Genomic DNA, 25,968 nt, shown 5'->3' with positions numbered 1-25,968 from the left:
TTTATAAAATCCTCTTAATCCTTTCAAACTGCTCAAATTACATGGTATTCACTAAGGACTACTGTATGTACGTACATAATTTTAAGTTTAAAGATTCTGCTGTCTTTGAGTTAGTGCCAGTAGGGAAAATATTTTTAGAATAGGAAGAATGTATTAGGTTCATCCCCTCATAACTGATATGCAACCTTCACTATAACTTACAGAACTATAACATCTTTCAGACTGTTTCCCAAAACACTTTAGAGATCTTGTGGCTCAGAGTTGCCACTCTCTCTCTCTAATATTTCTCTCTCTATAGATAGATAAGTGCCAACTCCAATTATATATAATAGAAATGATCCAAGAGGGAGCTGTACTCTGCTAGAGCTTGCTCCTGTGCCTACTGAAGTTCATGGCACAATTCCTATAGACTTAAATAGGATCAGAATTGAGTCTATAATGAAGGTAACTGCTTACTCATTACCCTCAGCCTGCTGTCGATGATTTCGGAAGTTGTACCTGAATAGGCAAGAATAGAACAGAGGGAAGTTCGGCAAATAATTTAAGGAGGTTACCCAGCTCCCAGTTTCCATTTGGGCCAAATCATGTCTGGTCCTTTTGAGAGTTCATGGGGCAGAGGGAGGTGCAAGGAGCCTTTCCCCTGGGTCCTTTGGGGTAAGACACACCCTACAGGGGGCATGGCAATGTACCCCATTGCCCTCTGACTCGCCAGCTTTGCTGGCAAGCTGTGCAAGAATCAAAATGCTTCACCATCCTAAAGGGTGCATTCCTCTGCATGCCTCGCAGCCCCATGAGGGATTATGCAAATCTTTCCCACAGCTCCTGCAAGGGTGGTGAAAAATTGCCTTCCTACCATCAATGCAGGCCAGTACCTATCAGGAATGATTTGGCCCTTTGTTCCACAATGTAGTGACATTATGGTTGTTACTAGTTTATTTATAAATTATTTATAAATGTTACTGGATTTTGTATTGTTTGTGTATGCATGGATACTGTTTTTTTTCCTTTCTTTACAGTGGCTGTCAGCTAGGATGCGTGACTGGTGGGAAGGGTATAAAAAGCAATGTATTTTAAAAACTGAGACATTTTACAGGATGTTGATGATTCCTTGACTTCTGGGTGGTGTTTTTTCTGAATAAATGATTAGATGTTTATAGGAATAAGAATAGCATCTGAAGTTACACTAGCGAAGGTAAAACTGCAAGAGCTATTAATTATGATGCTTCCAATGTGAGGGGGGTGGGATGGTCAAGAAGAAATTCCTCCCCAAGTTATAGTACAGGAACAATAGATGCACTATGGAGCTTTTATGCCTTCCTCTGAAGCACCTGTCACAGCCCACTTTTAGACACAAGATACTGAATTAGATGTACCATTTGTCTGTTCTGGTATGGCAGTTCCTATGTTCTTATGATCAAATCTCTCTGTGGGCTGAGCAAGAACATCTGCCTGTAATTTATAGTGCACCATACCTCCATATGGAACATCTATATTCTGGACGAAGTAGGAAGTGATTTTTCATGAACACTACATCATTCATATATTGTACTCATATCAAAAGTCAGATCCTATAGTCATCTCCGTATACCAATATTAATTTCATTATTTTATTTGCAAAGTGGTTAGGCATTTAGGTGTTGTCTTGATTTTGGAACATGTGTGCAATGGAGTCCGCTGTCTGATTTATAGTGATGGAGCCAATCGCACATACCGTTGCACTATCCCTGTTGTATCGGTAGGGATTTAATTTCACTGCCTCATAACACAAACTATCAAATTTATCATTGCAAATTTCCCACACTTTTTTGGTTCTAGGTTACATCTCCCTAACCTGTTGTCAGAGACAAACAGAATGGAAGAAAGCTTTCAAACATAATGAAAAACATAATATCAGGAAACAGAAAAGTTAATGGCCACATATCACTGCTATAAAACCCAACCTCTCAAAACAGCTTATTCTATGGCATTATCCTATGGTGAGTTAGTCATACTGTTTCCAACACACTTAGCTCTGCTGCTAGGGTGACACCTAGTAACACTGAGGCACTGCCCATCTAAACATTTTAAAGATTAAAGAACTTGCTGGTGTTATATACTGGGGCACTGCATGTGTAGTGTCGCCTATTTCATTCTAGAAAAACAATCCCATGCTTTGCTGAAGAGAAGGTTATAGACTCTGATAGTAGCACTGAGACAAGAGAGAAAGTAAGATTTATGACTCTAGTACTCTGCCTATGGAAGACAATTTCTTAAATATAAAATAAATGCCTTGTCAAGCATTCACTACACACGAACCATTACGGATCCAGTTATAGCATGACTATGCTCAGAAAAGTGATTATGTGAAGTTGGAGGTACCCAGGCTCAGATCAGATTCCTTACTTCTCCGGCCATTTTTTTTAACTACTTTTTCTTTATGATAGAAGTGCAATGCCAAAAGAGTTAAGGGAAAGGAAACTGGATTGTATCCTGGCTCATGAATTATTGGCAGAATTGTTTATTAAGTTTCATTTGTTGTGTCTTTATTGCAGGTGATTAAAGCATGTCCTCTGGAATGGTGGCCAAAGCATGAAGGGGAATACAAATGTTTAGCATATCTGTCACGTAAATACCTTGCAATGCCGGCAACACAAATGCCACGTGAATGCCTGTTCTCACTTTCAGGTGACATTGTAAATAAGAAGCAGGCAGCATTATCTCCCGTAAATGTGTACAAACTTGTTTGTCTTAGTGATTCGCTGAACAAGAAGTAGGACTGAGTGGACTTGTAGTCTCTAAAGTTTTATATTGTTTTGGTTTTGAGTGCACTTATAACAAAAAATATCTACATTTGTAAGTTATACTTTCACGATAGAGATTGCACCACAATTCTTGTATGAGGTGAATTGAAAAATACTATTTATTTTATAATTTTTAAAGTGCAAATATTTGTAATAAACAATAATATCAAGTGAGTTCTGTACATTCTGTATTCTGTGTTGTAACAGATTTTTTTTTAAATTATTTGAAAAATTTTTCCTATTTTTTCCTTATGATAGAAGTACAATGCCAATAGAGTTAAGGGAAAAGAAAGCGGATTGTATCCTGGCTCATGAATTATTGGCAGAATTGTTTATTAAGTTATATGAAATTATTTGAAAATGTAGAAAAACATCCAAAATATTTAATAAATTTCAATTGGTATTTTATTGCTTAACAGTATGATTAATCACAATTAATTTTTTTTAATTGCGATTACTTTTTTTGAGTTAATCACATGAGTTAACTGCGATTAATTGACAGCCCTACTTAACTTACATCTCTCTTGCTGCATATTAAACCCATTTCTTCTTATCCTACTTTCAGTGGATATGGAGAGCAATTGATCACTTTCCTTTTTATAAAAGCCATTCATATATTTGAAAACTGTTACTACATCCCTCTTTAGTTTTCTTTTCTCAAGACTAAACATCCCTAGTTTTTTAACCTTTTCTCACAGGTTTTCTAAACCTTTTATCATTTTTGCTGCTTTCCTCTGGAATCTCTCCAATTTGTCCACATCTTTCCTAAAGTGTAGCACCCAGAACTGGACACCGTACTGCATATATGAGGCATCTTAGCTACAACTCCCATTAAGCAATGTAGAATCCTTTCCAAAACTATATTTTAAAGTTTTCACTTGAATTTTTTGTTTTGTTTTCAGCTATTTTTTTTGATGAAAAGTAAACAATTTTCTTCGGAAAGCAGCCACTTTTTGTGGAAAGTTTGTTTAATCAAAAGCCCAATTTTCCAAGGAAAAACAGTTCTGATAAAAAATTGACAGACCCTGTGAGTCTAAAAGCCCCCAGTTCGACTTAAAGATCCCAGATTGAGTTTTCAGAATTGCAGGTAGAAAAAACACCTTTTTACCTGTAAACACATCTTATATGATATAGAGTCAGAGATCTAGACAGAGAGGCAAACATGAAGCTTGATGCTCCCACTCTAACAGAATCACTTTTCAGATGAACTACATTTTACAGTGGGTCAGGGAGGGGTGCTTTAGAGAAAACTTCAACAGCATAACTGAGAAAAAAATGAAAATTCTCCTTTTTAGGATTCTTCAAGTAATTATAGTAGCGGAGCTCAGTAGTCAGGAGACCACACACAAACTCTCACTGGTCATATTCATGAAATTAATTCAGGTTCCAAACAAGTAACCTGACTGGCCTTTTCTGATCATGTTGGCAGCAGCAGTTGTTTTCATTAATTTGTATGTTGCGTAACCCATCAAATTTAGAAAGGTTTTAGCAGGTTGGAAGAATGAACTTTTATTTTGTTTCAGGTTTCTCTCTCTGAATTACAAAATAGCAGCAAAACCCACACCAATAGTGTGTGCTAATTATCATGAGACACCCCCCTCCCAACAAAATGGAGCACACTCCTACAGATAGTTTCAAGCTTTACCAGCTAGTTTTCAAACCTTTGTACAAACCATTGCTGACCTTCTTACTCGCCATTCTCCCACTTGACTCCTCCTCATTCCATTGGCTCTGTAGGCTAGTGTTGTCAGCCAAATTTACAGTCTAATTCATAACTGTAATCCTTTAAAGTTCTGCCTAAAAATATACCGTTCCCATTCTCTCTTGGCATACTAGCGCCACACGGGTATCCCATTTACACTCACTTTATGTTCCATACAATGCTTTTAGTCATATTTTATCATCTTCAATAGGCACAGATGGTCTTTCCTACAGAATTCTCTAATTTAAAGCATGCTTACATTAAATTAAAGCAGTGGCATGCTGTCAAAATGAAAACCCAGGGAACCTGTGGCAGGGAATGATTTTGGAGGGAGCCAGAAAGATATGCATAGCCGTATTTTAGCAGCTGGAGGGGTAGGGAGAAATTAAACACTCCTTTCTCAGCAACTAACCTCTTCTTCCTCTACATCTTTTCTCCCTCACACCACCACCTTCCACTCTTTCAGAAAAAAGATCCAGCAAGGGTGAAGTGAGAAAAAACAAACAGCATTTACTCCTTTGCATCCCTTTTACAAAAATAATCTTCTTTCCTGCTCTAAATCCTACCGTATTTTTTGCTTTTTCCCCTTTAACTCTATACTGCTTCCCAGAAGTTAAAGTAGATTAAAACAGCAGAGGGACCTCACACCACATCAGCCAAAGAAGGTGAGCTGTAGAGGAGCGCTGCTTATCCAACCTGAAAGAGGGGGAGGAGCCACCCTTCTCCCTGGCTCCTCCCTTAGTTTGACCCTCACTCTTTTCTCCTCATACACATCACTTCAACCACCTATTCTCTCCAGCTTGGATAGAACTGCTGTTTTTCCCCTCCCCACAAGCACACTGAGACCTAAGGCATGTCTACTCAGAAACTTAAATCGACCTATGTTAGTAATACTGCAGTGGTTCATGTCCACACTACCCTCATTCTGTCGGTGGTGCGTGTCCTCACCAGAAGCGCTTCCACCGACTTAAGAGGGGCAGTTTGGGGGGCTGAAAGCCCAGGCTCCTGGGGAGCTGGGAGCCTCCAGGCAGCAGCTGGGCTCCCTGCAGGGAGTTGGGAGCCTAGGTAAAAGCCTTTGGGGAGCCAGACGGGCATGGCATGACCGGGAGTGGGGAGCCCATGTGACAGCCTGGCTTTCTTGTCAATGTCACACCTCCATGCTAGAGCTGTGAAATTGACAAGATTGACACCCAACAGCCCATGTAAGTAACCCATGTGTCTACACAGACACTGTGCTGCCCTAACTACACCGACATAAACCCGACGCCTCTCATGGAGGTGTAGTTATTATGTTGGTGTTAGAGGGCACCTACATCAGTAGGAGCAAGGCTGACATAATTAGGTCAGAGTAAACTGCCTTACCTTGACTTAACTCTGTTGTGTAGAACAGGCCATAGTCACTCACACGTGTAGCTTCACAATCAAACAGCCGCTATATCTGACTATGTACTAAGAAATTGATTAGCCACATTGATTTCTCCTTGCATTTCTTAAGCTAACTAGAATTCAGCTAAGAACAAGGGTACTAAAGTTCAAGAGGCTTTGTTTTGTTTGTTTTTTGTTTTTTAAGAGGTGGAGCTGAGGAATCATAGCCAACATCAATATCCAACCTTTTCTTCTGCCAAAAAATACTGTCGTACAATGCTGAATTCTGCCCAAGATTTCTTTTCCATTTTAATCAATCAATATTGACACAAAAGCCTGGAGCATTAATACACTGAGAAACTCTTTAAAGATGACTTAATGATATGTTGGCAACTCAATAATTCTGCATTTATGTTTCAGCAAAGTCAAACAGCAGCCGTTAAGCAGAAACCTGCTGGCAAATTGACAGAAGACAACTACGAAGCAATTAAGTGAGAATACTGGAGGATTTTTTATTACAGACTCCAAAGAGCAAAAGAAAAAAAGAGTTTGTTTCCAATAATCCTCATGGTGGAAAGCTTTGTACTGCAAGAACTGCACACTTCTCATAGGTCTTAAGTTCTGGAAAGCTCTGAAATGTTCTGTCAATATGCTTCAAAGTAATGCAAGACTGGAAGACATGTCAAAGGTTATCGGCTCCAGTGAGCAGCAAACGAGGTCACTACCAGTAACAACATCTATTCTGCACTTATCCTGCTAATGAAATGCAGGTTCATACAAAACATGCTTTTATTTCATAAATAAATTCACACTGTTTGGGAAGTGGAAATAAACAGTTTATGATGCAGCCAGTTTTATTGGACATAGCAAACAGATCTTGAAGGTCTGGAGAAAGTAAAACCACATTAAGGATTGTGGCATGCTCTAACAAGTATTTGCCAGGAAATACACACATACTCTGTTGTACCTAAACATCTCCTTCCATTCTCAAAGGAAATGGGCAAGTTCTCAGAATGGGAGGTGTATAAATAATTCATCAGATTCATTCCCTGGATTTGAATATGAGCCACCAATTCATTGTTTTGAAACGTTACCGTCCATTTAGTTCAGTGTTTCTCAAACTGGGGTCGCCGCTTGAGTAGGGAAAGCCCCTGACGGGCTGGGCCAGTTTGTTTACCTGCCCCATCCGTGGGTCCGACCGATCGGGGCTCCCACAGGCCGCAGTTCACTGCTCCAGGCCAATGGGAGCTGCTGGGACATTCCCTACAGAAGCAGTGGCTTTCCCTACACAAGCAGTGACCCCACTTTGAGAAACACTGTTTTAGAGCACACCTGAAACAATCTCCATGAAAGACAATGGCACCTGACTCGTCATAATTTTTGAAATATTACTGCCATTTTCCCCTGAAAATAAATTCCTGAGATTTTTGTTTCTCCTACTGAACCATCATTTATCTATTTTTTCCTTTCTGAAATATCTCCATGTCCAAACATTACAACAAGCACCAGCCTATCAATCCAGTCAAGCAAAATCATGAAAAGTATGCACATGTGATGGATACATTGTAATTAAAACACAACCCACCAGTACAAGACATTAATACTAATTAAACCCTATAATGCTAATTTCATGCCTCATTACTCAGAAGCATCACACAAATCTCTCCCTCCACCTGAGAGCGAATTCTGTGGTAATGCACAGAATGGCAGCCCTGTCTTCTGATTGGTGGGATGCTCTACACAGGCAGCCAGGACCACTCTTCAGCATACGGTACCCTGTCATGCAGAACAGCTTCGCACAAAGCACATTAACTATCACAGAGAGGGGTTTGTGTGGCAGAATCTATACTAGAAATAACTTTGATTGGGAACAGGATGATTCAGAGTATTAAAGTTGGACACAGAGACTTTCCTGTCCAGAACACCAATTTTAAGGAGGCCTGAGCTGACAGAGACTAAAAGTCATAACCATAAACGATGGCTGTTTGGTTACCTTTGTGAAAAAGGCGATGTGAGATCTTATAAAAAGCTGAGGGAGGAGGGATGTGGTCTCAGTCCAGTTCCAGGAGACAGTATAACAAAGAATCTATAGTTACAACAAAATTTGCAACCTTAGCAGAGGGAAAGGAATAAATGGAGATAGAAACTGACCTACCCTCTGACCGCTAGCAATAATCCCCCCAGAACCATCACTGCCCATACAGTATCTCTTAGGGAGATAAACAGGAATTTAGCCACTGTGGCTGCCATCCAGCATCTTTCAAAAGCAATATATTCATTCAAATAAAATAAATTGATATTTTTTATGCAGCACTATTCATATTACTAAAATGGATATGCCATATATTTAGTTCCCCTCATGTGGAATACTGAAGAGAAAATAGTACTGATATGCACAAAACAGACTGGGGACAAAGCGATTTACTCACAGTGAGTCTGAGGGCTGAGCCACAAATTGAACTCAGATCACTCCAAGTCCCAGGCCAGTGCCTTAAATACAAAGCTACTCCTGGTTTCATTAGGGGTCACCAAATGAAATTAATAGGCAGCAGGTTTAAAACAAGTAAAAGGAAGTTCTTCTTCATGCAGTGCACAGTCAACTTGTGGAACTCCTTGCCTGAGGATGTTGTGAAGGCTGGGACTATAGCAGCGTTTAAAAGAGAACTGGACAAATTCATGGTGGTTAAGTCCATAAATGGCTGTAGCCAGGATGGGTAAGGAATGGTGTCCCTAGCCTCTTTTTGTCAGAGAATGGAGACGGATGGCAGGAGAGAGATCACTTGATCATTGCCTGTTAGGTTCACTCCCTCTGGGGCACCTGGCATTGGCCACTGTTGGTAGATAGATAGTGGACTAGATGGACCTTTGGTCTGACTCGGTACGGCCATTCTTATGTTCTTATGGTTCAGCTGCAGACTTCTTATGTGACCTTGGGCTGGTCACTTAACCTCTCTCTACCTTATTTTCTACAGCTGTAAAATGAGAATAATAATTGTTGCCCCTCTGGTATCCCCACTTTACAGATGCGGAAAATGAAGTACAGAGAGGTTATATGATTAGCCCAAGGTCATGTAAGAAATCTGCCACTGAACTAAGAAATTTGGCTCCTGGCCCTGTGCCTTACGCATATATATAGGGAATTTAGGAGGCAGAATGTAATTCACTAAATTTTAAATTTGGTCTGGGTGCAAAGGTCCTAAATTCCCTGGGGAAGATTGAAGTCAATGGAGCTCTGACAATTTATACCAACATAAGCTCTGTCCCCTGAGTAGTTTTAAATGGATATTTGGGTTGCTTTCAGCTGTCTATACTAAACAGAAAAGGGCTTAAGGACATTTCTGAATGAAAGACAGCACATGTAAGTCACTGTTACATCTTAAAATGGGGACTTTCTAAAGTATTTGTAGTGTGTATCATATCTTAATAGTCACTGATTCAATGATCACCTGACTTCCCATTCACCATCACAAAACATCCCTGTGACAACCATAGCAATTGCTTTCATGGTGAATTAATATTAGAAAAATAAAATATTTTTAGCTTCTTTTAATGTGATTTAACGTTTAGCAACAAAGAGGTGAGCCAGCAGCATGTGACCAGCCAGCTCTCAGGGAGTCACCAGGAAGCGTTCCATGAACTATAGTTTGAGGGTACAAGGCGCTTTTAACATCAACTACCAAAGTAGTGTAGTTAATTTGATAATAAAAACAATACCACGAAGAATGAATACTTAATATAATGCTTCATCTATAGTGTAAAGTGCCAGGGACATTTATAGCGCTATATAAGTAATAATAAATCATAGTAAAAATAAAACTTCTTAATTAAAACTCAGCTATTCTGTGTACTAAGGACTGAGTCATAACATGTCTCCTGGAGCTTCAGGCACAAGGAACTCTCAGTGTCAACTGGCAGAGAATACAGGGAGGGCACAGGGTTGTAGAGGGAACCCCTGGGTCAGATATCTGCATAACAGTTCACCAACACGTGGCAAGTGAGGTCTCTTCTGAAAGCCAGTAACCCACTGGCCATCATAAAGATTTTGAAATATATGTCCAGATAATAGGCAAGGAGTTAAGTATCTATACTTAAAATTATGCTCTTAAAGTCTTGGAGTTAAGGCAGGTCACCTGGAGGTGATATACCTTGGAAATGTCCCTCTCACACAGGACTGCTATGTCCCTGCCTGACCATTTGTATACTGTATGCCTATTTGATACAAACCCAGGTGTGTGTTGAGAGACTGTGAAATCTACAAGAGAGGAAATCTACAGGATGAAAATAACAGCAGGGCATATCCTGTTTATGAATAAAGACAAAGGATTGTTCTGGTATATGTTGGATCCTTCACTTTGAAGGCAAACTGACAGCGTGTCTGTCTCACGAAAGACAAGTCACAGCCTGACTGGCTGTGCCATTGTACAGCGCTGCAGGGATTCTGAGTAAGAAATAATTTATTAGACATGAGAGTATCTTGTTAATTAAGTCTAGGCGCTAGAATGCTGTTGTGATTTTATTTTGTATGTAACAATTTGTTCCCAATACTTCTACTTGCTACTACTTGAATTTTTATGCTTTGGTAAATAAACTTGATTCCACTATAAACAAATCTAAGTGCTGTGAGTTAAGCAGAACCTCTGATAAGCTGGGGTGTGCTGCTTCTTTGGAAACAGCAAATCTGTGAATACTGTGAGTGTTCAGTGGAACAGAAGTTGGACACTTCAGGGAGACGCTCGGGGTGGGGGTGTCTATTGCTAATCTGTAGAGTGACAGTGTGGCCTGTGAATCCTAGAGGGGACTGCTTGTGTTGCCTATGGCTGGCACAGAAAAGACTTCCCCATCTAAAGGGCCTCACAGCCCTGGGTACCCCTAGGAAGTGTCACATATAGTCACTGCTGTATTCTTGACTGGCCTCTGCACAGCTCTGCCAGCTGGCGCAAAGGGAGGTACAATGCCTGCCTTCTCCTAACCCATTTTGGGGTAGCTAGCACCTGGGAGAGGAGACACTATCAAGGAGTGGATAACTAAGCGTAAGGAGTAAAATTTTCAAAAGCACCCAAGTGGCTTTGGATCCTAAGTCCCATTTTCACAAGTGAGTTAGGTACTTAGAAGGGGGATTCAATATGAAAGACCCTGAGCAGTTTGAGACAAGAATGTAAGTTAGTAGCTACAGCATAACTGGTGGCTCAGTCTGTGAAAAGAATGGGGTATAACAGTCTGTTCACAAAACTGGTGATGGAATGAGCATTTTTAATTTTCTCCAACAATGAGCGAATGGAAGAATAATTTACATTCCAGGAGAACAAGGTTATTTTGCAGTTTATACCACAGGCAGGTGCAACTGTATTTCTCTTTATAAGGCCCTTGTTTATACATTTCAGGACTCAAAAGCCTTTCAAACTTTTGTTTGCGTGACAATGGCATCCATGCATGACTCTAGAACTGAAATTCCTGGAACTGAAAATGTCTGTAAGCATGGCATTTCATTACCTGAAATGTAGATATGTTTGGAATCTGCTGCTTTACCAAAATAAGATTTCAGTTTTATAATGCAGATGTTTGTGCTGTGAACTTTAAAAACCTGAAAATACGGATGCTATAAGTATAGGCACGGCAATTTAATAAATAGCATCACTCTTTCTCCTCATCTAAATCCCATCCAGCCTATCATCCAGGCCTACAGTACTGTATCTATCAATATTTATACATTCAAAGATTTCTCTTTGCTAGTAATGTATTTTTTAAAGCAAAGTATTCTCAAACTACATGTAGTTCTATTTTACAACATGTGGTTTTCAAGGTCAGACTAGATTTCTCACAATGAATTCACAAGTATCACTGCTTAAAGAATTCATGGGTAACATGAGCCAGCTGCTAATTCATGTCAGTATAAAGTCTATACTACTGTCCATAACTAGTAGCTTTTCAGATTCTTTATTCTTTAATGAGATATACTATCAACACAATGTAGGCACTCTGGGTCAAATTCTGTTTTCAGTTATACCCATGTAATGCTATTAATCTTGATAGGGTGGGATGGATGCACAGTCACTGACAGTACAATTTGGCCCGGTATCTTCCGTATCTTATAACTGACCTTCTCCTCTGAGACAAAGTTGAATTGCTAATGCCCTCTAATGAGCACAAAGCTAGTCAACTACTATGTACTCTGTATATAGTATCTTGAAAGTCTGTCTCTCCTCTTCCTTTTCTATCTCTTCATCATGACCGACCAGAAATTATCATGAAATCCTGAAGAAATGTTTTCTAAGGACCAAATTCTACCCTCTACTATCTGTGCGCAACTCCTTTTGAAAGTAATGGGGTTTGCAGACATATCTTAGACCAGAATTAGGTCTAAAGAGGAGATCTCAACCAATAGCTGCAATACTCTTTAAACAAGCATGTAACATGGCTTTGAGATCCCACTATACTAAATATGAAGCCCTAACCCCCTCACAAAGGCAAACTCCCACTGAAGTAAGTAGTAAGAAAGATTACAGGATTTGGCACCTGATTAATGCAGGATAAGCTAATGGAAAAATCTTTCAGTATAAATTAAACAGGCAATCTTTTTGCAAGGTACTACATGAGATGTTCAGAGAGAAAGGACAGCAAAGTTGACTAGATATATCCTGCCAGAATGGCAAATAGAACATCCTATAATACAAACAGAAATTCCCTCAGGGCTCCATAAAAAAAAAAACCTACAACAAAGCATGAAATGAAACCTATTACAGAGGCAATCTAGCAGCTCTATATTTAAGGTTGCTTTGTGTTCTGCACTCAAAGCATGGTTTAAATCCCTTATATAAAAATGAAATCTTGCACTGATCATTCCCAAAAGGACACCATTTCCATTAGGAGCACAGCTTGCATTTTCTAGCTCATTGCCAGAATCTAACCAATGCTCGTGTTTTTTTGTTTTCTTTTTTGCACTGAAAGAAATTAAAAAAGCATTCTGCTCTGAAATGTTTACAGTCTTGTGTCTTTTTGACTCCTTCACCTTCACAATGGCAGCATTATAGACTCATAGACTCTAGGACTGGAAGGGACCTCGAGAGGTCATCGAGTCCAGTCCCCTGCCCTCATGGCAGGACCAAATACTGTCTAGACCATCCCTAATAGACATTTATCTAACCTACTCTTAAATATCTCCAGAGATGGAGATGCCACAACTTCCCTAGGCAATCTATTCCAGTGTTTAACTACCCTGACAGTTAGGAACTTTTTCCTAATGTCCAACCTAAATCTCCCTTGCTGCAGTTTAAGCCCATTGCTTCTTGTTCTATCATTGGAGGCTAAGGTGAACAAGTTTTCTCCCTCCTCCTGATGACACCCTTTTAGATACCTGAAAACTGCTATCATGTCCCCTCTCAGTCTTCTCTTTTCTCTTTTAATGAAGTTGGAAGTTGTACACAATGCTATGTGGTGCAGGGCACAACAAGAGAGAGTATTTTGGGGGAGAAAAATATTTAGAAAGCAGCCCAGGAGATGCACCTTTGTTATCACTGTTTCATTTGTTTTTCTCATGGAAGCTGATGGAGCATGGGATCTTTTAGGACAACTTCAATTTTTCAGTGTTGTCTTTGTACCTCTGCTGCCTAGCCTGGCACCCCAGCTTTTATACATCCTACCTCCCTTGTGCCCTAGCCCTGTTTCGCTGTGTGGCTTGTTACATGTCAGATGACTTGCATGGCAAGGCATCCCTTTCCACTATGTCTCAGACCTTTCACAGGGGACATGGAGACAAAGTTGTCTAACAAATGGAGCCTGTCACTCCAATACATAGGAAGCATGTTTTCCATCTGTCAAGCCTCCAGCAGCTCAGCTCATCAGATAGAGCTCACTCCAACAAACCTTACTAGGATTGTTGGACCATGATGGACCTTAGCCGGACCCTGGAAGGCTAGGTGGAGGCATACATTTGTGGGCTAAGCAGCAGGGCTGCAGAAGGGTGGGCAGCAAAGCCACAGAGTTAGTGGATACCACTGTTAACAAGCCTGCTTCTGCAGCCCCACTACCTACAGTGGCTTTCTTAGTCATTCTCCCCTGCCTGCCTCCATCTTGTTCCATTTTAAATGTTGATAAAAACATTTCATGATCTCAACATGTTGATATCAACATTTAAAAGTGGAATGGTGAACACGAAAGAGGAAGCAAAACAAAATATTGAGGCAGTCAAGGGAGCGGAGCATGGAAACCACAGGAATAAAGGAAGGGTGAAAGGAATCACTGGGGCAAGGAGATTTTAGTAAATGGTGGGCTGGAAGGAGACGTGTGGAAGTGGTGATAGGAAGAAGGGTGTAGATAGGGGAATGTAGGAATATAGGGGATATAGAAGTAAACTACAGGGAACAAAAGACTGGGAGGAGCATGTTATGAGGGACAGGAGAGAGGAAAATCCCCCCCCCTCAATTTTTTAACCAAGTAAAAGATGCTCAAATGTGTTTTATCAATGCAGTCACCAGTTCGGGCAACATGAACATCCTCATCAACCTTAATTCATGTGCTTTCCCACATCATCATCATATTACACTTTAAAAGTAAAAGTAGGTCTGTTGGTAAAAAGTCTGCATCTTCCAGAGGTCAATTAATGTCATGTGAGTGTAATAATGAGAACTGTATTAAATGTTGGAATTGAAAAGGAATTCTCTGTGGAGCTGAAAAGTCTACAAGTGTGTGTAGATGAGGCTTGTGAATTGCGGCTGGTAAAGATATTGATAGAACATGCTTTGGAACAACTTTAACTAAATTTAAAGCTTTTTGGGAGGAATGAAGTGGGTTTGGAAGTTGAAATTAATATATCTTGTTGGATCCCATTTTGTTAAAATAGCAATATGTCCTCATCCAACAACCCTTTAGCTCCTCAAAAAATACCCTGCAATAAACCCGATAATGCTCAGCCAGTCAAAGAGTCTCATTAAAAAAAATAACCTGCAATGAACCCTATAATGCTCAGTCAGTCAAAATGTCTCATTAACTAAATATTCAAAACCTGTTATTTCACACATAAAGCACCTTATGCTGTCATTACCCTGATTTTATCATGTGCTTTATAATAAATTATTATAGTACCCAGAAGGTACCTCTCTTTTTGTATTATCTTGTTCACGTCACATGATCATGGTACAAACACAACTTTGCAGTATAAAATGCAAAAATGTTCTGCTGTCTTCTTGCCCAAAGTTTTCATAAGGCAGCTTCAAAAATGTCCCTTCTAGGTACTTCACAAAGTGGTATTAATGATTTCATAAAGAACAGATTAGCTAAACCGTGTCCCAGTTGAAGTTGTCAGAGTGCCTGATAAATAGAACAAATAAGCTGCATACAGTGTGGAGCTAAATAACTTGTTTATTCTGTAGTTTTGTTGCAAAGCTTCAATTGGTGAATTAATTCCCATAACACTGGCACAGAGGGGAGATTTCAAGCAGTTCTACAAAATAATTAAAGATTTCTCAGGAAGAACCAGTCAGTCACAGGCGATGCCCATCAGGGACTCTGATGGACAGATGTTGAATACGCACTAAGAACATCTCAGATGAAGGAAAGGACATTTTCATTCCATATTAAACTGTCCAGCGCATACACAGGTTTGAGAGAAATACCTGTGCTAAGTTAGAAATGGAAGAGGAACCAATAACACTCAACGAAGTAAAAGCAGCTATCAAAACTCTTGGGGTTGACAGAATTCAAGCAAGGGTACTAAAAGCAGGAGGCAAAATTCTGACTGAGTAACTAACAAAATTCTGTAACAAAATGTGGGTGAAAGAAAAAGTGGCACAAGACTGGAAAGATGGTATCATTGTGGCATTGCCAACAAAAGGTTATCTTAGTGCACAGACTGGGGAGGTATCGTATTTCTATCAATACCAAGTACAGTACTGGCTGCTGTTATGCTGAATAAAAGAAAGAAAGCAGTGGATGAAATACTCCATAAGAACTGGCTGGGTTCCATGCAGGTAGATCATGTCATGACCGGATATTGACCCTTTGACAGATCATCAAAATTCACTGTTTGTCAAAAACCCCATCTTAATCAACTTTATTGACTTTAAGAAAGTGCTTGATAGTGTCCGTAGAGATACCTTGTGGAATATTGCTAGAAGCTATGGGATACCAGACAAGCTAATTAACATAATGGAGTTTATATGATAGAAGTAGGTGCTCAGTAAGATTGAATACAGGCCTAGGTGAGGGGCTTGATATTGTGACTAGTGTTAGACAAGGGTGTGTGTTATCACTAATACTCTTTGTATTAGCAATAGGCTGGGTGATGAAGTTGACAGAAAAAGGCATTGTGGATGGTATAAAATGGGAGATGAGTTACATGACTTTGACTTTGCCAATGACATTGCTTTCCTAAGTATGACCTGGAACAGAATGATTGTACTCACATCAGAGCTAGAACAGGAAGCAGCAAAAATCGGACTGGAAGCAAAGGTAGGAAAGTGGATAAGAGATGCAAAGGTGACTGTAGATGGAAAAGATATCAAACAGGTAGAAGAGTTCTGCTGTCTAGGAACTGTGATGACAATTGAAGGTGGCTGTAATAAAGATATACAGATGAGATTAGGAAAAGTAAACACCACTTTTGGAAGAATGAACAACATCTGGTCAAACAGAGGTCTCCGCACCCAATTCAAGGTCAGAAACCATGCGATTGTCCTGAGTATGCTACTATATGGTGCAGAGACTTTGCTAATGACAGAGGCTGCCACAGATGGCAAAGGAAGTTACTACAAATTTAATGGGAAGACAAAATAACAAATGTGAGAGTAAGGGAGTTCACAGAGCAGGGCACGTTAGAAAACACCATCAAAGAAAGAAGGCTCAGGTGGTGGAGATATGTAAACGCTGTGTAAGATAGGAGACACGCTAAGCAAGCATTGATTGGGTATCTGAGGAGGGAAAGAGAAGGCAAGGAAGGCCAAGGAAGAACTGGCAGAAGACAGTAACAGAGGACACTGAATGTGCTGGTGTCACATGGAAAGAAGTATCATAAACTAGCAAGCAACCATAATCAGTGGAGGAACTGAACAGCCCAATGTGTCAGTAGCACAGGAGGAACTGAGGTCTAAGGTAAGGACACTGGATAATATTTACAACTGTATCTTACTTATCTGCAGTGTGCTCATCCAAACAGCCCACACAAATCCAGCTACATAAAAATAGCAAAAGCTCTTTCTGCACTTGGACAGGCTTTAGCATCTCAACCCAATTTTTTTCTCACTAGCTGAAGAGTTAAAGTTTTCTTGGCTGAAAATGCCAGTGTGAGAGAAGTTGCGCACTGACAAACTCATCATGTGAATAGCCCTACAGCATCTTCACTGATTCAGGACCTTTCAAACAACAAGAATATCACCAAATCTATCCCCCATGTCTATGGCTAGCTACATCATCTAAAAATATGAGCGTGGCAACATTCATGCCAGGAATTCAGTAGAGATGATTTTTTTCCATTTGCCAGAAATACTCTAGGAATATTACAACATATACAAATATTTGCAAGCCATTGAACATGCAAGAACTAATTTTAAAAATTCACTGAGTTGCAATACAATTCTATTTATGGGAAACCTAATTTTTTTGGTCAAAAACTGCAAGAGACGTATACATTTTAGGAGACTAGGTTTGGGGTTTTTAAAAAATGCAGTGGTATTTCCAGCACCTGACTATTTTATTTTTCATCCAGATCCATCACACACAATGACTCATTAGCTACAATTTACTGACACACACGCTCTTCACAAAGACGATTAAGAACCACTTTAAAGTCTAAATCCAACTGACAGCACAGACTGGCACCTTCTTGTACACACATCTTAGCCTGCCTACTGCCAGAAGGTATTTAATCAGCTCAGCCTTTGAGAAGTGTTCAGCAGGTTGAGGAGACAGCATGCTAGAGCACTGACCTGCACCTCCAACAAGCTCTGAATACTGTTGACGAAGGCTCCCATTAAGAACAGTTCAGCTTTTCCCTTACTTCAGCTGGAACAAACCCCACCATCATTCTGATGTTATAAAGCAAGAGTAGTTAGAAAAGACAAGGAAAACATCAAGAAAGATACGAGCATCCATAATGCAAATGAGGCTTTTATATCATTTCACTTAAACCCTGTAGGGGAGAGAAAAGTTGATTATCTGCAGTACCTGGATCAAAGTTATGCCTTAAGGATCTTTTATCACTTTCACTCCTCATATTACAAGGATTGTTGGTGCCGTTGCAGGTAATACTTCAACAGCACTATCCCTTGGCATAATAATACCAAAAACTTCATCGCCTGCACCCAATCCTAAAAGTTTCTTGAACACTGGATTTAAATGATACTCTCCCTCAGCACCCAGAGAATGATTAAAACAAATGTAATGCAAGTCTGAAGGTGACTTAGGTTTCAAGCTCTGCACCATTTCATTATCATCAACATTATTATTTCTATTGCAGTAGCACTCAAAAACCCCACCAAGGGGTCTAGCACAGTGAAGTCCTGACCTGATTGGTGTCTTTGGGAGCTACCACAAAATGAATAAAATAAACAGCAGCAGCAGCAATAAATAGTGGGACAGAATGACTGTCCATAATTCAGACAGAAGTAGGTAGTGTCCACTGCCATCACCGGTGTCCAGAAAGCAGTGAAAGTCTCTCTCACTGAAGAGAGCTCACCGGCTCTTGGAGACTGACTCTGCCCCAGCAGAGCTGCACACCATGTGACTGAGGAAACAACCCAGGCAGCTGTACCTGGAATCCAGAGATGCTGGAGGGAAGCATGACTCTGGCTTACCATTACCTCCCTTCCTTCTCCCCATCTGGCTGCTGCTCTGCCATCCTTGGCTCCTGCCCAGCTCTCCGACTTCTGAGTCTTACCTGCTAATGTCAGGCTTTTGGCCTCACACTCAAGCTTTTGTGAGATTGCTCAGGCCTTCCTCCAAAACTTTAGGAACTACTGGATAGTGGGTGCAATTCTGCATCTAATTACACCTATGCCACCCTATGGATATAAATAGAGATGCCCTAGAGAAACTGAGAATTGCATCCTTATTTCTCAAAAAAGGAAAAATTCATCAGAATTTACTCTGCAATTATGAACTTCAAGGGGGAAACTATTTCACCCATATTTGCTACTAACAGAATGCTAGCCTCTATTACAAATGCCTGTGGTATTTCAGAATATTGCATTCAGTGTTCACAGGCTAGAAAGTCCTCACCATTGCTCATGACCTGATTCTGACTTCACTGACACCGGCGTAAGTCAGGAGCCACTCTACTGAATGGAAGGAAATTACTCCAGATTTGCACTGATTTACAGGTCCTATGGTCTGTGGCACCTATGATGAATTCTATGATGATGACTCCATGCTGCATTACACATGATAATACTTTAAAAAACCCATTGTCTCATGGGAAATGTTTCCATTGAGAATGCTTTGTTAACTGCTGTATGCTGCAAAATAATTGAAACTGTCATAACTGGATGCCTAGGCATTCTGGGCAGATTTAAAGCAATAAGACTCTAAATTGGTAGAATAAACAGATGTTTTCCCAGCAATCACTTTCACTACTGAAAAACAAATGAAAACTTGCTTTGTAATCAGAAATAAACGTGCACCTCGGTAATAGAAAAAGGCTGAACAACAGAACAGAATAATACCAGTGCACATCTTCTGAATTAATTCTGCAACTAATATTTCTTGCTGCCATCATGATTTAATGATTCATTAATTGAATGCCAGAAAGAATCTCTATGTATACAACTAAATGGCTCTCCTCAAGAATTGAAAAATGTTACTCCACACCTACTAGCCCAACGATTAAATCTACTAAGCAGGATGGAAAAATACACACTGTCATGCTCCCACCCTCCCCTCCAAGGCTTAAAATTATGTTTCTATAATTTAAAGGAAATGTTGTGAACCCTTTATTGTGTACTATATTTATAACTTCCTCTTTCCTTTCCTGATTTATTCCACATTTTTCCATCCTGTCATAAAGAATGACACCTCTTTTCCTGCATCATCTTCACCTGCTGTTTTCTCTTTTTCTACTCTGTTCTTCCACTTCTTAGCTCTCCTAGAATCTCTTCCCCTTCCTTGTGCCCTGTTTCCTCTCCCTCATCTCCTCCCCTATATTTCTCTCAGGACCATATTTTCTAATTTATCTCATCAATCTATCCCCTCCTCATGCTCTATCTCCCACCCATTCTCTCACACTTACAGGTAGAGCCCCACCTGGATACAAAATTTGTATCCATATCCAATCCGCAAAAATGATCCATGGATATCTGCATCTGTGGATTCAAAGCTGTTATCTGCAGATTTGCAGGGCTCTAGATATACAAAATTTGTATCTGCATCTGATTCACAATCCACAAAAATGGTCTGTGGATATAAACCAGATATCTGTGGATTCACAGAGCTCTGATTATAGGCTTTGTAAATACTGCCAGACACCAAACAGCCAGAGGACTCAAAAGCTTGGAATATTAAATGAAATCCAGGCAGATATAGGCCTTCACTACACCGAACACTCATTTAAGTTAATGTAGCTAAACTGGTGCAACCCCCTGGTGTAGACACACTTACTTTGGATTAAAAGTGAGCTGTTCTGATTTTTCTTAAATCAGTAAATAATCCGTTTGAGCAAAATCAGAATAGAGCAGTGTTTCTCAAACTGGGGTCACCGCTTGTGTAGGGAAAGCCCCTGGCGGGCCAGACCGGTTTGTTTACCTGCCTCGTCCACAGGTCCGGCTGATTGCAGCTCCCACTGGCCACGGTTTGCTGCTCCAGGCCAATGGGAGTTGCTGGAAGTGGCGCAGGCCGAGGGACTTACTGGCTGCCACTTCTAGCAGCCCCCATTGGCCTGCAGTGGTGAACCACGGCCAATGGGAGCCGCTATTGGCCAGACCTGCAGACAGGGCAGGTAAACAAACAAGCCCGGCCTCCCAGGGGCTTTCCCTACACAAGCGGAGACCCCAGTTTGAGAAACACTGGAATAGGGGACTCTTAATTTGAACACTAGTGTGTTGCAGGGTTTATTTATATTGGTGCACAGAGGAGATCAGCCCATAGAGCAGTGTGGAGAATGCAGTTGAAAGGGTCGTAAGTGCCTGGATGAATGCACTTTATCACCCATCTCTTTAATTTACTACACAGACATTCATGGAAGGGAACCTAACACCTTGCACAGAAGGTGTGAAAATTGGTGGGTAAATTTCATTACACCTCATCCCCATTCAGTCTGCCTTTCCTCCAGCCCCTGAATTTGCACCAGTCTTTATGTGGGGGTAAAGTCTGAAGTATCAGGCTTTGGGGCCAGATTTTTAAAGAGATTTAGGTGCCTAAAGATGCAGATAGATACCTGAATACCTTTAAAAATCTGGCCTTTAGTGTCTTGCACAAAGCTTCATTACTTGGGTTAAGTGTGGGAGAGGTAAATTTGAAGCTGTATACACTTTAAATATACTATGAACAAGATTATAAATACAGCTTATGTTTTGGGGACATCACAACCACTCAAGCTTTGCTTTTGCTGTTTTGGGGTTTTTTTTTGTGATGACACCAGAATGCCTCAAAATAGTTATTCACAGTTACATAAGTCTTCCAGTCTCAGAGTGCATCTTAAGAATATAGGTATATATGTAGATACTGTGAAACTATAGTAAAGAGTCAGTGTAATGTGGTCTGTGCTCAAGGGGCCTCCTTCAGTGCCACCCTCCTTTGCAGAGCTGCTACGCTAAACTGTGAAACACTTGATTATCTGAGCTGGTAATATTTCAGGAATGAAAACTGTGAAATAGCTGCAGGCCTGAGAAAGAACCAACTCAGCCTGACATCAACTGGCAGCTCTAAGTTAAGAGCAGATGCCAGCTCCCTAGCTTGTAATGTTGGGAGCTAATTTAGTGAATCTCAGTGGGGAAGGAAGAGAAGCTAATATCCATATTACCGTAGTCCTTTCCTTCCACCACCTCCCTTTCTCCTTTCCCTGGCACACTAAATTCTCATCCAGGGAGTTGCCTACATCGTGTCTTGAAAGGAGCTATTTCAGCTCCATAGAAGCATTACCAGAGGATGAGTTTGCTAGAAAAAGGGTGCACAGGCTCGGAAATGATAAATAAGTTCTACTGGTTGGGTTCACTCTGTCAGCTATTAAGAATATGACAATTACTCAAGTGCAAGTACCTGACAGCAGATATGACCAAAAAATATAAGCCACTGTATGGTAAACATAAACAAATCAAGAATAAAGTGTTGGAGCCTGTCTCCTTGGATATTTCTACAGCACTGAGCATGTTGTAGGCAGACCAAGAATTTACTGATAATATTAACAACTAAATGTAGGCTATACAAGAAGATCAGTCAATTAATGCAGTTTTGTAATAAACTACCAGATTAGGTTCATTTTACATAGGTAGATAACAGAAAAGGAAGGGTTTTAGAGTTGAAAAACTCTTATTTTTGGTGTGAAATCAAATTGGAAAAAAACCCAAACCTTATAAAATTGTGCTGAAGAAGCTATTTTTAATTATATTTTTACTATGACTGATACTATTGTTAATTCACACAATAAATGAATTCATGTTAAAAGAAAAAGTGCTAGTTTGAAAATATTTTTTTCAGACAAGTTATTTTTAACAGAACTGGGAAGGTGCTGATTACATTGGAAAGTTCCTGCAGATTAAACTCTTAAAAACAATTAATGTGTGTCAGTGATGTCCAGAGGAGGAGAGAGGACAATGCTGCTTAAAGGAGATCAAGCACATTTATCCTGAACCAGATTCTACATAAAAGGCAATAGCACAGTGTTTCTCAAACTGGGGTCACTGCTTGTGTAGGGAAAGCCCCTGGTGGGCCAGGCTGGTTTGTTTACCTGCCCCATCCGCAGGTCCGGCCGATCGCGGCTCCCACTAGCTGCGGTTCGCTGCTTCAGGCCAATGGGAGCTGCTGGAAGTGGCGTGGGCCGAGGGACTTACTGGCCGCTGCTTTCAGCAGCCCCCATTGGCCTGCAGTGGTGAACCACAGTCAGTGGGAGCTGCGATCAGCGGGATCTGTGGACAGGGCAGGTAAACAAACTGGCCCAGCCCGCCAGGGGCTTTCCCTACACAAGCGGCAACCCCAGTTTGAGAAACACTGATTAGCAATTTAAGATATTCCTTTCCATGTTTGCCTGTATTAACCTTGTTGGAGCAAATTACCAGTGGCACCATCTTCTTCTCTGAACTCCCATCATTTGCAGGGCAATAAAGGCTATGTGCGTGCATTATCTACATAAATTAAAATAACTTGCTTTTGTAAATTGAGCAGTTGGTCTGGAGTTTAATCCTGAATACAAACCAACCCTATACGCAGCTAGGATTGCTTATGAGTGAAAATGTTTAAAGCTAGCAATAACATATGTTCAGCACACAGATCTACAAAGATGAGAACTATTGCTAATATCGTAGTTAAGCAAGCTGATTGACTCTATACAGTGTCCAGAGGAAACTGAAGGAAGCTGCCTGGGAGCACAAGACAGACTAGAGGTCTCAGGTAACATTTTCAAGAACACCTTAGAGACTTAGGAGCCTATGTCCTATTTTCAAAAGTGACTCAATTACTTCAGGGACCACATCTCATTGAAAATCAATGAAACAGCAGATACAGCATCCTATGCTACAAAAATCAACTGTAATGTAAGCAAAATAGCTACATAGCACACTGTAAAGTTTGCAAAAGGAAAAACAATTGCAATTTCCATCTATATCTTTACTCAAAACATTAACAAATTTGTAAATCTCACTCGTGTTACTCCAGATAATGGAATCTATGGAGCAGGAAGGATTGTTGATACACTTTCTCCGGGTATTACTTTGGGCATCTTTTGTTCACCATGTGGCGTTTGCCATGAACATATTCTTTCTGATATTAGCTGCATGAGGTTGGGTTAACACACTGGTCATTCACCACTGGAGACCTGGATTCAGTTCCTGGCTTAGATGACAAATGATAATGAGCTTGGTTATTGAATCTCCAGGGGACATTTGTTCACATTACTAAACAACCACATAATTTGGCAAGTTGTGTTAGTATGTGCTAAGGAAAGACTGTGCGCAAAATTCTCAAAGGACTTACAATTTATGCAATTCTAATTTAGTCAGTGGGCCAAATTCATCCCTTAGAAGGATTTCACAGAGTCCGCAACACTGCTGAATTTTGCTCCAGGATTAAAATAGATGCATGGGTGTTAGAGTCATACCCTAAGAAACTACAAGACTGGCTAAAAAACATGATTAAAAAATAATGTGTTCTTTTTATTTGCCTTCTAGAGTTTAATCCTTTAGGGTTCACAATTTCAAACTTTTCACCAGAATTGTGAGGGCCAGAAACCTTCTTAAAAATAAAAAGCTGAGATTCTTATATAATCATATGACTCCATAACCAGGGCTTTGAAAAAAAATCAAATATCAGCAAAATTACATTAGCTATGCATTTTTGGCCTGGTTTTCACGTACACGGAGCACACTGTTTATACACTGAACATGGTAATAAAGACCTGATACACAGGCGTGCTAGTAAGAGACTCAACTTAATTTCCTAGCACCAGTTGCCTGATACTGTACAGGGTGAAAAAAGGTTAATAGGTCAGACCCACTGACTAATTTCACAGATTTATGGTTCAGCGCCTTGCAGGATCAAGCACATAATGAAGAACAGCATACAGCAGCCTTTTCCTTTCCAACAGGGATATCAGCAGATCACTTTCTTTGTGGGGGTGGCTGGTTGTTGAATGAATCTGGAGTGAAATGATGTGTCCGCTGACTCCAATTTTTTTGGCACATGAGCCTCATGGGGAGGACAGTGGCAGCAGTAAGGAATTTGTCCAATCATTTGGGTATTTTATGAATAAAAGGATAAAGTTCACTTCTCTGTGAATAAGGAAGTAGGAAAATTTCTCCTGCAACAACCACATATGTGTATGAATAAAACTTTAGAGAAAAGAACCTATGTTAAAAGGAGCTGTCTAATGGACATTCAAAAGTAAAAAGTCAGTGAGTAAGTTCACCATCAAAACAGATATTATGCAAATTAGAACTAAAAGAGCCTGGCACACTGCAACAATCCCATGTCATTATGCCATTTTTGGTGTCTGAGAAGCTAAAGAAAAATTAGGTGAACTTGAATTTCCATTTCACAGGCTGCAATATTCAGCAAATTCACTGTGTACATTCCAGTATGACAGAAATTGGGCAGACCACTAAATCTCATTCCTTTTAGCACAGCCCTTACATTTCAACTGTAGCTACTGGGGCTTAGGCAGTAACTAATATACATGTAAGATAGAAATATGGGTCAGAAAGACCGTTACAGCTTAACTAAATCTATTGAAATATCAAATAATGTAGACAGTGTTAGACAAACATTTGCTTTGATTTTGTTTGTTTTAAATAAGGATGCCAAAGATTCCAAGAGCATGAAAAAGTGACACAGAAAGGTAAATATCTATTGCCTAGTTTGGCTCTTCTCCCACCTTCCCCTCCCCCCGTCCACACACCCCGCCCCAGACTATCTTTATATTAAGCTCTGCTTCAGTCTGATGTAGTCCTTCAGAAATGTGCAAACTTGTCTGCTCAAATATTCCCCCAGCAGGAAAGCCATGCCATCAAAACCCATCATAAACCTTAAACATGCCAGAGAGTGCAGGTGAAACCCCAAGGGAGGCTGAGTCTCTCCAGGTCTCCTGCCGACAACAGACAGAATGAGCCCTGAATCCTTTTGCAACTGAGTAAAAGTATGATACTTTATTGCTAGTTGTAGAAATATTAATAGATGAATTTTTTCTCATGGATGGAGCTTCTCTGCTTCAAAGAGAAATCAATTTCAAACCATTTCCCTAAGGCTATGCTCTTCCAAAAACATTAACTGCAATATGAATCCTCTCTCTGAGGAAGAAGGAAGTTCCATATGACTTCTCAGAGGCAACCTCCGTCTTGAACTTCTGTTTTGATATTTCATCCCAGGTACCTGGGTGTATCATATCACTCATTGATATTCATATCCCATTTTTAAAAAAAAGCTATGACACTATGAGTATGAAAATGCTCGTGAGCCGAGGCGGAAAGCAATGAATGGGCAGAACTAAAGAATTAA

At 40.2% G+C, this 25,968-nt stretch overlaps 1 protein-coding gene across 1 annotated transcript in view; it reads right to left on the bottom strand.

Annotated features, from left to right (window-relative positions):
* The window catches only part of SH3RF3 (SH3 domain containing ring finger 3), a 413,174-nt gene that overhangs the window by 137,722 nt on the left and 249,484 nt on the right, over positions 1-25,968 (bottom strand). The window lies entirely within an intron of this gene.

This window comes from Gopherus flavomarginatus, chromosome 1 (genome assembly GCF_025201925.1).
Source record: "Gopherus flavomarginatus isolate rGopFla2 chromosome 1, rGopFla2.mat.asm, whole genome shotgun sequence".
NCBI lineage: Eukaryota > Metazoa > Chordata > Testudines > Testudinidae > Gopherus > Gopherus flavomarginatus.
Note: the sequence above shows the minus strand (reverse complement) of the source record. Positions and strands in the feature narration are given on the sequence as shown.